Consider the following 13,244-nt stretch of genomic DNA (forward strand, 5'->3'; position numbering starts at 1 on the left):
TAGTGATAGTGGAATCCAGGCAACTTCTATATTTGGCCAGAAATGCACAAGAGAATAAATCTAATAATAATAAATAATAATAATTTTATTAAATATAAAGACAAAATTATACATACAGTAATGAATTAAATAAAACAAATGCCTCTAATGTGAGGGACGCTGCAGGCTAGGGACAGACATTAAACACACAACTTGTAATAATATGTACACATTAACAATCCAGAGAGTATCCTACTCTTAGGTGTAGAAGATGCAACTTGCTCCCTGAAGAAGTATGGACGAAACGCGCGTCGGGGTGAAGGGACGCGGCTCGGACACCGCACACACTGAAGGTAATACTTTCAGCCCTTTTTCATATTTTGAGCAGCAGCACGTTATTCAGGCCCATTGCCTTATTTAGGTTTGTAATGGGGGCACGTTCTGGAGTCCCAATACAGTGTTGTTGCCTTGATATATCTGCATACATACACATATATGCCTGTAACCATTATAAACCTATTTAAGCACTAGCAATTTAGGCATCACATTTTCATTTGAGGTATTTTATACTGGCCATGATAGGCAAGCTGCATCTACTACACCTAAGCATAGGATACTCTCTGGATTTTTAATGTGTATGTATTATTACAAGTTGTGTGTTTAATGGTGTCCCTAGCCAGCAGCGTCCTCACATGAGGCATTTGTTTTATTTCATTCGTTCGTTCGTACGTACGTTCATTCATTCCTGTCTAATTTTTATTATATTTAATAAAATTCATTTCTTCTGTCGACATGTGACATGGGAATCTGTGTGATCTGGCTTAAGGGGGTTGATTCATTTCAATAGATAACCCAGTCCCCTTCACTGCAAATATAAAGTAAACTTTGGCACTCAACTTTCAATGATATGAAAATTGTAATGGCAGCCACTTGTACAACAATCGTTTCGGTCAGTGACATTGACCTTCTTCAGTGTACTGCAGTAACATCAAAATAAAGAACAAACAATAAATATGTACAACAATATAAACATAATATGGAAAGACAAAAAACCAGGAGACTAATGTATAACGTGCATATACAGTGATGGATGGGAGGGGGAATAAGGGTAATATGACGGGAGAGGCAGAAAAGAAAAGGAAGTCATACCTTCGTATTTTGGAAACACTATTCGTGTGTGGCTCAAGGTCAGAGTAAGGTCCTAAAATGGAAAATTATACATATGAGATGTATAATAAGGTTAGACCAATAGTGGAACTGACCCTAAAATCCTAGATAGCAAATTTGGTTGAAAAAAAATCCTCTTCAGGGGTCAGAATAGTATCTATGGGAGAACACATTAAGTAGATATGAACAATAGTTATATGAATGGGTGAAAATACATAAAGGAATTGTGGGGGAGTATACATACATACCAAACGTGCATGTAAGTTACAAAATGGATCAAAAGGTGGACCAGATTTGAAGTCCCTGCCTAGGGATGGGAAAAGACAGCGATATATAAAATTATAAAATTGGTTAGAGTCGCCTCCTGAAGTAGAGCGCTGGCTCCTGAAACAGGTCTTACCGGAGAGTGGCAGTGATGTGCGTCCAGAACGCGGCGTCCACCGCTTGTTCAAAAGTGTGCTGCCATTGTTTAGAGCGCTCTAATGTAGGTGGGGGGCGGGACCGCAGAGTAGCACGAAACCGGAAGTGCGTCACCGGAAGTGACGCGCTGCTGATGCCGGTGACACTGTGCGTGTCAGCAAGGGCAGGAAATGTAATGGAGGTGCGTTCCACCTCAATGTGTATTTCACTGGAATCAAAGAAAAACATGGTGGAGCGTGCACTATATATGGAGGGGCATAAAGCGAACTTATATATTCTAAAGTAGAGGAAGTAGTGGATATGTATGGATGGCATGTGTGTGTGGCCCTAAACAAAAATAATAACATTGGATATGATAGGAGGCAGAAAAAAATGAAGGGGAGGACAAAAGAATAATAATAAGAAAGGAAAAAACTGGGGAAAGGAAATAATAATAAAGGCAATGGGACTGAGGTGGGGATCCAGAGGGAAGGAGGATCAGGATGTGAGAATTTTCATGCCGTCACATTCAATACTGATGACTCTGTAAGATAAAGCAGTATGTCAGTATATTGATAAAAAAGATGAACACATACATATACAGTGAAGAAACCAGCCTGATATCAATCACTATGGGTGAAACAAATTCATTATATAAATGCAAGGAGATCATATTCCCTATTCAGACCTCTGGGTGTCATTGTCTCCAACTCGTGTATCCAGAACGCCTCCCTTTTTTTGAGGGTCTGGGTACGGTTGTCCCCCCGTCTGGGTACTGGGACATGTTCAATTACGGTACCTGAAACTTGAGTTGAGGTATGGAGTGTCCTGCATCAATAAAGTGGTGTGGTAATGGAAGTAATGTGTTTTTGCACCTTATTGTAGACTTGTGTTTGCTGATGCGGTCCCTTATGGGTTGTGAAGTCTCACCAATGTAAAGGAGACCGCACGGGCATTTAATGGAGTACACCACAAAAGAGGTATCACAGGTACTGTAATCTTTAATTTTATATCGTTTACCCGAATGTGGATGGTAGAAATTATCTCCCTTTAGTACATTCCCACATTGGTTGCAGTGTAGGCATGGGTGCGTGCCAGTCCTGGATTGAGAAAGAAATCTCTGAGTGGAAGAACGTGAACCAGATCCAATATCAGCTTTGATCAATGTATCTCGAATATTTTGGGGCCGTTTGTAGCAAGGTAAGAAATGATTGTGAAACTCAGGTATATCAGGGTGTGCCTCCTGTAGTAATCTCCAGTGTTTCCTAATGCTGTGGTGGAGAACATGGACATAGGGGTGGTATGTGTGTACAAATGGTATGCGATTCATTACGGACTGTCTGGGAGGTTGTAGCTGGCTGCAGAGCCCCGTGCAGTACATCCGGGGGATATCCCCGTTCACTGAATTTGTTGTACATCTCATCTATTCTCTCCTGCTTTTTGACAGGATTAGTGACTATACGTTCCACCCTTTGAAATTTGAGAGCGAGGAGTGGCGTTTTTGGTGGTCGTGGGATGCAGGCTGTTGAAATGGAGCAAGCTATTGCGGTCTGTAGGCTTCCTATACAGATCTGTGCTTATGTTTCCACATGTGTCTTTGGACACAAGGGTGTCTAGGAAGCTGACCTGGTGTTCATCTTTGGTCATGGTAAAGGAGAGGCCTAACCAGGATTGATTTAGTGTTGTAAAAAATTCATCCAGAGAATCGGGTGAGCCCGTCCATATGCAAAAAATATCGTCTATAAATCTTTTCCAAGTGACACAGTGGGTCCTAAAGAGAGCATTGGGATATACTACTTCTTCAAAATATACCGGCTACGATGGATTGAAGGGTTTCAGAGCACAAAATCATGTATTTTACCCAAACAATCTTTATTATTAAAACAAAGGCAAACCATGCCACCAAAGGTGACCAAAACAAAACCAAAAACGTGTTCAACCCAATTAAAATCTATGGGGTATAACTAGCAGTCCCTAAAGACAAACCTAGATACTTCCTGCCTGTCAGCGGAGGTTGACACCCTAGGGGGGAACGTATTGGCGCCCCCGCTCCACGATGACTGACCCTAGGGGCCCTGATGAACCCTACAGCCACTGATGAGACCCTCTACCCGCGGACTAAAGGACCTCTATATCTAGACAAGCAGGTACTGTCCTAGGGAGAGCTAGCACCCAAAGAAACATATAAAAACAACCTGAACACAGCAGGAACAAAAGCCGGTGTAGTGGATAATAGATATCAGCAGATATTAGTAACCGCTATATGTGGCTAATTGTTAAATGCACACCCCTACCATATCAAGGGTTAGATATACCCCAATCAGTTTTCATAAATTTCTTCTTCTGTATCTCAGACCCTTTCGATCAGGGGTCTAATGGGATTATCAGATCGACACTCTGATAACCAGGCAGTAAGTGTGACTATATACAAAGTCCGGGCATCACATGTATCATATAGCTAGAACCGGGGAGAAAACAATGGAAAGCATCTAACACCAACTTGGTACACAGGTTATACACCCCAACAGTTTTACCACAAAGCTACCATCTGGTCAAGCTATATGTGTGCCCAGTAATAAAATTCAGTGGCCAAAAGGCCCATAAAAGCCATTGATACGTATCTGCATAGTACACGACTTCCTACACCCTCTGTCCTTAAATGTTAGCGCCTCAACGCGTTTCTCCTGCCTAGGCTCATCAGGAGGCTCGATACATTGATAATCTTGTGTCACAGCCATATTTTTTGTGACACAAGATTATCAATGTATCGAGCCTCCTGATGAGCCTAGGCAGGCGAAACGCGTTGAAGTTTGTCTTTAGGGACTGCTAGTTATACCCCATAGATTTTAATTGGGTTGAACACGTTTTTGGTTTTGTTTTGGTCACCTTTGGTGGCATGGTTTGCCTTTGTTTTAATAATAAAGATTGTTTGGGTAAAATACATGATTTTGTGATATACTACTTCTTCAAATGTGGTCATGTATGTGTTGGCATACGGGGGTGCCATGTTGGACCCCATGGCGGTCCCTTGTGCCTGTAGGTAGTAGGTGTCCTCGAATAAAAAATAATTTGGGGTGAGAACGATTGTCAACTATTCAAGGCATAGATTGATAGTATTGTGATCTAATTCAGATGTAGCCAGTAGATGTCTGACACAGTCAATGCCTCGGTCATGGAGAATGGACGTATATAGGTCCTTTACGTCAAAGGAAACCAAAAAGGAGTTACTAGGGACAGTGCCCAGTGTATGTAATGCCCTGAGAAAGGCCCCGGTGTCAAGTAAATATGATTTGGATTTCTGCGTCAAAGGTGTAAGTATTTTTTCCAAAAATATGGAGATAGGGGACTGGATTGAGTCCGTAGCTGCAATGATGGGTCGGCCAGGTGGATTAATTAGGCTTTTGTGCACCTTGGGGAGTAGGTATAGTACAGGTGTCACCGGGTTTGCTTTAGTGAGGAAATCCTTAGTTTTTGAGTCAATTACTCCCAAGTCTAAGTATGTCTTAAGTATGGATGATATACTATTACGTGTGTCCCCTGTTGGATCTCTACTTAATTTAATATAGACTGTACTATCATTAAGCTGACGGTAAGCTCCTTTTTGGTTTCCTTTTACGTAAAGGACCTCTATACGTCCATTCCCCATGACCGAGGCATTGACTGTGTCAGACATCTACTGGCTACATCTGAAATAGATCACAATACTATCATTCTATGCCTTGAATTGTTGACAATCGTTCTCACCCCAAATTATTTTTTATTTGAGGACACCTACTACCTACAGGCACAAGGGACCGCCATGGGGTCCAACATGGCGCCCCCATATGCCAACACATACATGACCACATTTGAAGAAGAAGTAGTATATCCCAATGCTCTCTTTAGGACCCACTGTGTCACTTGGATAAGATTTATAGACAATATTTTTTGTATATGGACGGGCTCACCCGATTCTCTGGATGAATTTTTTACAACACTAAATCAATCCTGGTTAGGCCTCTCCTTTACCATGACCAAAGATGAACACCAGGTCAGCTTCCTAGACACCCTTGTGTCCAAAGACACATGTGGAAACATAAGCACAGATCTGTATAGGAAGCCTACAGACCGCAATAGCTTGCTCCATTTCAACAGCCTGCATCCCACGACCACCAAAAATGCCATTCCTCGCTCTCAATTTCAAAGGGTGGAACGTACAGTCACTAATCCTGTCAAAAAGCAGGAGAGAATAGATGAGATGTACAACAAATTCAGTGAACGGGGATATCCCCCGGATGTACTGCACGGGGCTCTGCAGCCAGCTACAACCTCCCAGACAGTCCGTAATGAATCGCATACCATTTGTACACACATACCACCCCTATGTCCATGTTCTCCACCACAGCATTAGGAAACACTGGAGATTACTACAGGAGGCACACCCTGATATACCTGAGTTTCACAATCATTTCTTACCTTGCTACAAACGGCCCCGAAATATTCGAGATACATTGATCAAAGCTGATATTGGATCGGGTTCACGTTCTTCCACTCAGAGATTTCTTTCTCAACCCAGGACTGGCACGCACCCATGCCTACACTGCAACCAATGTGGGAATGTACTAAAGGGAGATCATTTCTACCATCCACATTTTGGTAAACGATATAAAATTAAAGATTACAGTACCTGTGATACCTCTTTTGTGGTGTACTCCATTAAATGCCCGTGCGGTCTCCTTTACATTGGTGAGACTTCACAACCCATAAGGGACCGCATCAGCAAACACAAGTCTACAATAAGGTGCAAAAACACATTACTTCCATTACCACACCACTTTATTGATGCAGGACACTCCATACCTCAACTCAAGTTTCAGGTAATTGAACATGTCCCAGTACCCAGACGGGGGGGCAACCGTACCCAGACCCTCAAAAAAAGGGAGGCGTTCTGGATACACGAGTTGGAGACAATGACACCCAAAGGTCTGAATAGGGAATATGATCTCCTTGCATTTATATAATGAATTTGTTTCTCCAATAGTGATTGATATCAGGCTGGTTTCTTCACTGTATATGTATGTGTTCATCTTTTTTATCAATATACAGACATACTGCTTTATCTTACAGAGTCATCAGTATTGAATGTGACGGCACGAAAATTCTCACATCCTGATCCTCCTTCCCTCTGGATCCCCACCTCAGTCCCATTGCCTTTATTATTATTTCCTTTCCCCAGTTTTTTCCTGTTTTTTTCCTTTCTTATCATTATTATTCTTTTGTCCTCCCCTTCATTTTTTTCTGCCTCCTATCATATCCAATGTTATTATTATTGTTTAGGGCCACACATACTCTGCGGTCCCGCCCCCCACCTACATTAGAGCGCTCTAAACAATGGCAGCACACGTTTGAACAAGCGGTGGACGCCGCGTTCTGGACGCACATCACTGCCACTCTCCGGTAAGACCTGTTTCAGGAGCCAGCGCTCTACTTCAGGAGGCGACTCTAACCAATTTTATAATTTTATATATCGCTGTCATTTCCCATCCCTAGGCAGGGACTTCAAATCTGGTCCACCTTTGGATCCATTTTGTAACTTACATGCACGTTTGGTATGTATGTATACTCCCCCACAATTCCTTTATGTATTTTCACCCATTCATATAACTATTGTTCACATCTACTTAATGTGTTCTCCCATAGATACTATTCTGACCCCTGAAGAGGATTTTTTTCAACCAAATTTGCTATCTAGGATTTTAGGGTCAGTTCCACTATTGGTCTAACCTTATTATACATCTCATATGTATAATTTTCATTGCTCTTAAGTGAACTCCTATGTATGGGTTACCATGCACATGTATATCTGTTCACAGATATATCCCATTACCCAGATGAGAAGCATTACGGTCTGACCCACCTACTACATTATCCTCATCCGCACTACTATATGGGTTAGTGTCATATCTTTTTCTAGATATAAGTATTCTATATACCATGACTGATCCAACATGGTATATTCTTATTCTAGTTTAGGATCCATTTTAGGACCTTACTCTGACCTTGAGACACACACGAATAGTGTTTCCAAAATACGAAGGTATGACTTCCTTTTCTTTTCTGCCTCTCCCGTCATATTACCCTTATTCCCCCTCCCATCCATCACTGTATATGCACGTTATACAGGTCCTTCTCAAAAAAATTAGCATATAGTGTTAAATTTCATTATTTACCGTAATGTAATGATTACAATTAAACTTTCATATATTATAGATTCATTATCCACCAACTGAAATTTGTCAGGTCTTTTATTGTTTTAATACTGATGATTTTGGCATACAACTCCTGATAACCCAAAAAACCTGTCTCAATAAATTAGCATATTTCACCCGTCCAATCAAATAAAAGTGTTTTTTAATAACAAACAAAAAAAACATCAAATAATAATGTTCAGTTATGCACTCAATACTTGGTCGGGAATCCTTTGGCAGAAATGACTGCTTCAATGCGGCGTGGCATGGAGGCAATCAGCCTGTGACACTGCTGAGATGTTATGGAGGCCCAGGATGCTTCAATAGCGGCCTTAAGCTCATCCAGAGTGTTGGGTCTTGCGTCTCTCAACTTTCTCTTCACAATATCCCACAGATTCTCTATGGGGTTCAGGTCAGGAGAGTTGGCAGGCCAATTGAGCACAGTAATACCATGGTCAGTAAACCATTTACCAGTGGTTTTGGCACTGTGAGCAGGTGCCAGGTCGTGCTGAAAAATGAAATCTTCATCTCCATAAAGCATTTCAGCCGATAGAAGCATGAAGTGCTCCAAAATCTCCTGATAGCTAGCTGCATTGACCCTGCCCTTGATGAAACACAGTTGACCAACACCAGCAGCTGACATGGCACCCCACACCATCACTGACTGTGGGTACTTGACACTGGACTTCAGGCATTTTGGCATTTCCTTCTCCCCAGTCTTCCTCCAGACTCTGGCACCTTGATTTCCGAATGACATGCAAAATTTGCTTTCATCAGAAAAAAGTACTTGGGACCACTTAGCAACAGTCCAGTGCTGCTTCTCTGTAGCCCAGGTCAGGCGCTTCTGCCGCTGTTTATGGTTCAAAAGTGGCTTTACCTGGGGAATGCGGCACCTGTAGCCCATTTCCTGCACACGCCTGTGCACGGTGGCTCTGGATGTTTCCACACCAGACTCCTTCTCCACAATCTTCCTCAGGGTCCGGTCACCTCTTCTCGTTATACAGCGTTTTCTGCCACATTTTTTCCTTCCAACAGACTTACCATTGAGGTGCCTTGATACAGCACTCTGGGAACAGCCTATTTGTTGAGAAATTTCTTTCTGGGTCTTACCCTCTTGCTTGAGGGTGTCAATGATGGCCTTCTTGACATCTGTCAGGTCGCTAGTCTTACCCATGATGGGGGTTTTGAGTAATGAACCAGGCAGGGAGTTTTTAAAAGCCTCAGGTATCTTTTGCATGTGTTTAGAGTTAATTAGTTGATTCAGAAGATTAGGGTAATAGGTCGTTTAGAGAACCTTTTCTTGATATGCTAATTTATTGAGACAGGTTTTTTGGGTTATCAGGAGTTGTATGCCAAAATCATCAGTATTAAAACAATAAAAGACCTGACAAATTTCAGTTGGTGGATAATGAATCTATAATATATGAAAGTTTAATTGTAATCATTACGTTATGGTAAATAATGAAATTTAACACTATATGCTAATTTTTTGAGAAGGACCTGTACATTAGTCTCCTGGTTTTTTGTCTTTCCATTTTATGTTTATATTGTTGTACATATTTATTGTTTGTTCTTTATTTTGATGTTACTGCAGTACACTGAAGAAGGTCAATGTCACTGACCGAAACGTTCAAACGTACAAGTGGCTGCCATTAAAATTTTCATATCATTGAAAGTTGAGTGCCAAAGTTTACTTTATATAGCTTCTGGTTTGGGAACCTTCTTTGTGCACCTCTACAGCTGTGCCACGTTACACCATATTATACCCTTCACTGCAATTGCCTGGACAAAAGGGTCTGGCTTCACTATTCAAATTAGCCAGTCAACAAGCCATACACAAGATTAATTTGATTCCTGCTGTTTAATCGTTTTAGATGCTACGGTCGATTTCTGACAACAGTGTTTAAGCTGTCCGTTCCAGGAATTTTGGTGTTGACCATTACTCCTGCCCTCGCCACCAAGTTTACAAGACTCTGTCACTGGTCTTCATAAGAGATTGATGTTTTGACCATATACTGCAGTGCTGAACTGACCAAGCAATCACTGCTTCAAAGTCCTTAGAGGGAACAAAAAAAGTAGAAGTTTGAATCGTTCCTTTTAACAATTGTTAAAATTAAGAAAAGGGGAAAAAGCATAAAAATTTGGAATTGGGTTTTGCTGTAAAAGTATAATTTACTAACATACAAAATTATTGAACCCATAATATACCGTAAGTAAAGGTAGTTAAGCAAAATAAAAGAATAAACCACAGCATTTTTCAGACACCTCACTTCGCCCAAGAATGTAATAAAAATCATACACTGGTGCTTGAAAGTTTATGAACCCTTCAGAATTTCCTTATTTCTATATACATTTTACCTAAAACTGCCGTTCTAAAGTGGATAAAGAAATCAAATAAGTTACAAATATTAGTAATATTTTAAAGCACCACTCCAGTATTTATTTTTTCAGTGCTGGAGTGGTGCTTCTAATATAAGGTACCTGACCCTAGTATCAGTGCTAATCAGCCATCATCTTCACTTTCTATCTGTGCCGCCATCTTGTGACCACAAACATCTGACTGCCTGGAAGTCAGAAGTAACGGTCACAAGCTCTCAGTGGAAGTCTATGAGAATCACAACCAGGCTGTCATCGACTTGCATTGAAATGTGACATTCAGCTCAACTCAACTAGAGCGATTCGGCAGATCACAAACTGCTGGAGACCGACCGAAGCAGTGGTGATAGAAAGTGAAGTATGAGATGAAGTATAGAGACCTGTATATTAAAGTACCACTCCAGCACTGCAATAATAATACAAAAAAACCCTCTGGAGTGGTGCTTTAAATTGGGGAAAATTATCCATTATCAAATCACTGAGTGGCAAAAGTATGTGAAGTCCGGCTTTCTGCGTCTGGTGTGATCCCCTCATTGTTCAGAAATACATGAATCTAAAAGTTTCACCCCACTTAGAATGTTTCTATTCCTGGTTTTTCAGTAGACTATATGGTAAAGTGAATAATGACTTGACTCACCAAAAACAAGCCTTCATATGAATATATTGAATGAAAAATGTAAAAAAGTTATGGCTCTTGAAAGAAGGGGGAGGAAGAAATGAACAACCAAAAACAAAAAACTTTCTTCAACTTGAGGAGGTTGAACACATTTTAATAAAATATTTTCAAGCCTTTAGTACTCTGCGTGCTCTGCAGACTTAGGGTACCGTCACACAGTGCCATTTTGATCGCTACGACGGCACGATCCGTGACGTCGCAGCGATCGTATGATTATCGCTCCAGCGTCGTAGACTGCGGTCACACGTTGCAATCACGGCGCTGGAGCGATGCCGAAGTCCCCGGGTAACCAGGGTAAACATCGGGTTACTAAGCGCAGGGCCGCGCTTAGTAACCCGATGTTTACCCTGGTTACCAGTGTAAACGTAAAAAAACAAACAGTACATACTCACATTCCGGTGTCTGTCCTCCGGCGTCTCAGCTTCTCTGCACTGTGTAAGCACAGCGGCCGGAAAGCAGAGCGGTGACGTCTGACGTCAGACGTCACCGCTGTGCTCGCTTTCTGGCTGGCCGGCGCTCACAGTGCAGAGAAGCTGAGACGCCGGAGGACAGACACCGGAATGTGAGTATGTACTGTTTGTTTTTTTTTACTTTTACGCTGGTAACCAGGGTAAACATCGGGTTACTAAGCGCGGCCCTGCGCTTAGTTACCCGATGTTTACCCTGGTTACAAGCGAACACATCGCTGGATCGCTGTCACACACAATGATCCAGCGATGTCAGCGGGAGATCCAGCGACGAAAGAAAGTTCCATACGATCTGCTACGACGTACGATTCTCAGCAGGGTCCCTGATCGCTGCTGCGTGTCAGACACTGCGATATCGTATGGATATCGCTGGAACGTCACGGATCGTACGGTCGTAGCGATCAAAGTGTGACTGTGTGACAGTACCCTTAGACATGTCGCGCAATCATTACGGAGATTTGTCTGACACTTCAGGGGAAGAATAAAGTTCATTACCTCCTGGCAGTTGGACTCAGTGCAGGTGCCGGGCAGCTTCAGAATGCTGTTAACATGCAGGTCAACCCCATAGCTACAGGTTAATAGCATTTTTTTACATGACCGGTTCCCTATGTGTCTGCACCACATAACTTCCGGCTATGAAAGAAAGTCACTTGATTGTCTCTGGCTACTAAGTGCAAATACCAAGGAGTCAAATTCCAATTTTAGTCACGGTCTTCAGCCTTTTTTGGTGAAGTCTAGTCAGTAGAAGCCCATTTCCACTGGCCAGATGTCTGAGCGCTCCTAGAACACGTGTTCCTGATCCTCATTGTGATTAGTAATGTTCAACTGACTAGTACGGTTATGTTTGGGTCAGCTGGCTAAACTTTGAATTCTTGTTCGGTCATGACATTGGCTGCGTTTCTTCTTTTCTTCTAAGTGCCTCTCTGTATGGATTTTGCTCAGATCGCTGCTCATCAGCTAATGGAATTTACCAAGCGAATGACAAACAGTTCAAAGTCTCGATTAATACCGGAAGTGTTGGGCGCTATTACTTTATCGCAGTCCATGATCTTTTATTACATGACCTAGAGCTCTTGTGGTGGAATAAACCACAATGGAATGTTTTCTCTTTGTATAATGGATGCTATAGCCTAAAATGATTATGCCCCCCCCCCCCAATAATAAAGAAAAATGTAGTGAAATAGTAGCTGTAGCCTCAATTTAACTATCCTAAATTAAGAATAATATCAGTATCTGTGGGGTCCAAATCCTAGGATCCCCACCAATCGGCTGTTGTTAGCTCTGCTGTATGTAAACAGCATATGGCATGAGACCCAGCACTGCCATACTGTGTAGTGTTATCCCCTATTCAAATGAATGGGAGATAAAGCGGCGCGGGTCATCAGTATCAGGAAAACTCATATCTACACACCAGAATTAGTCAGGTTCTGACCCTCTTTTATATTGAAGTGTCTAATGAGCATGTGCAGACATCATTGTGGTGGGAAGGGGAACAGGGTCGGCTGTGACATCGCCTTCTGGGATTGTTACTTGTCATTGTAATTCTCTGAGCGTAATCTCTCCTGCGGGGCCGTGTTTCAAATCAAAAGCATGTCGATTTCTCTTGCGGGTACATTTTCTGTGCAGATTTTTTACATAAAGTTACATTAGATTTGGGAAATATATAGGTGAAAAAACGCATCAAACATGCATGTAATCCGCACCTAAATATATCAATAAAGTTTTGTCAGAGCCAAATACTATATATATATATATATATATATATATATATATATATATATATATATGTGTATATGTGTGTTCAGTGCGCAGCACAGGTCCTGTGTAGACAGGATGATATATCCTCCTTCTTAGAAATACACACACACACACACACACACACACACACACACACACACACACACACACACACTATGCAGTTTGTTCAGAGTAAGTGCTTTACATTTAGACCAT

At 41.7% G+C, this 13,244-nt stretch overlaps 1 protein-coding gene across 7 annotated transcripts in view; it reads left to right on the top strand.

Moving 5' to 3' along the window:
• Positions 1 to 13,244, top strand: part of LOC143815678 (C4b-binding protein alpha chain-like) — an 85,255-nt gene that overhangs the window by 18,123 nt on the left and 53,888 nt on the right. The window contains exons 1-2 of one of the 7 annotated variants that reach the window (XM_077295184.1): positions 7,328 to 7,475; positions 7,553 to 7,621. The exons of the other annotated variants lie outside the window; for them this stretch is intronic. The gene's annotated coding sequence lies outside the window, so the exon portion shown is untranslated. Of the gene's footprint in view, positions 1 to 7,327; positions 7,476 to 7,552; positions 7,622 to 13,244 lie in introns of those variants that run through there. 7 annotated transcript variants of the gene reach the window in all.

The sequence above is a fragment of the Ranitomeya variabilis genome, chromosome 3 (assembly GCF_051348905.1).
Source record: "Ranitomeya variabilis isolate aRanVar5 chromosome 3, aRanVar5.hap1, whole genome shotgun sequence".
NCBI lineage: Eukaryota > Metazoa > Chordata > Amphibia > Anura > Dendrobatidae > Ranitomeya > Ranitomeya variabilis.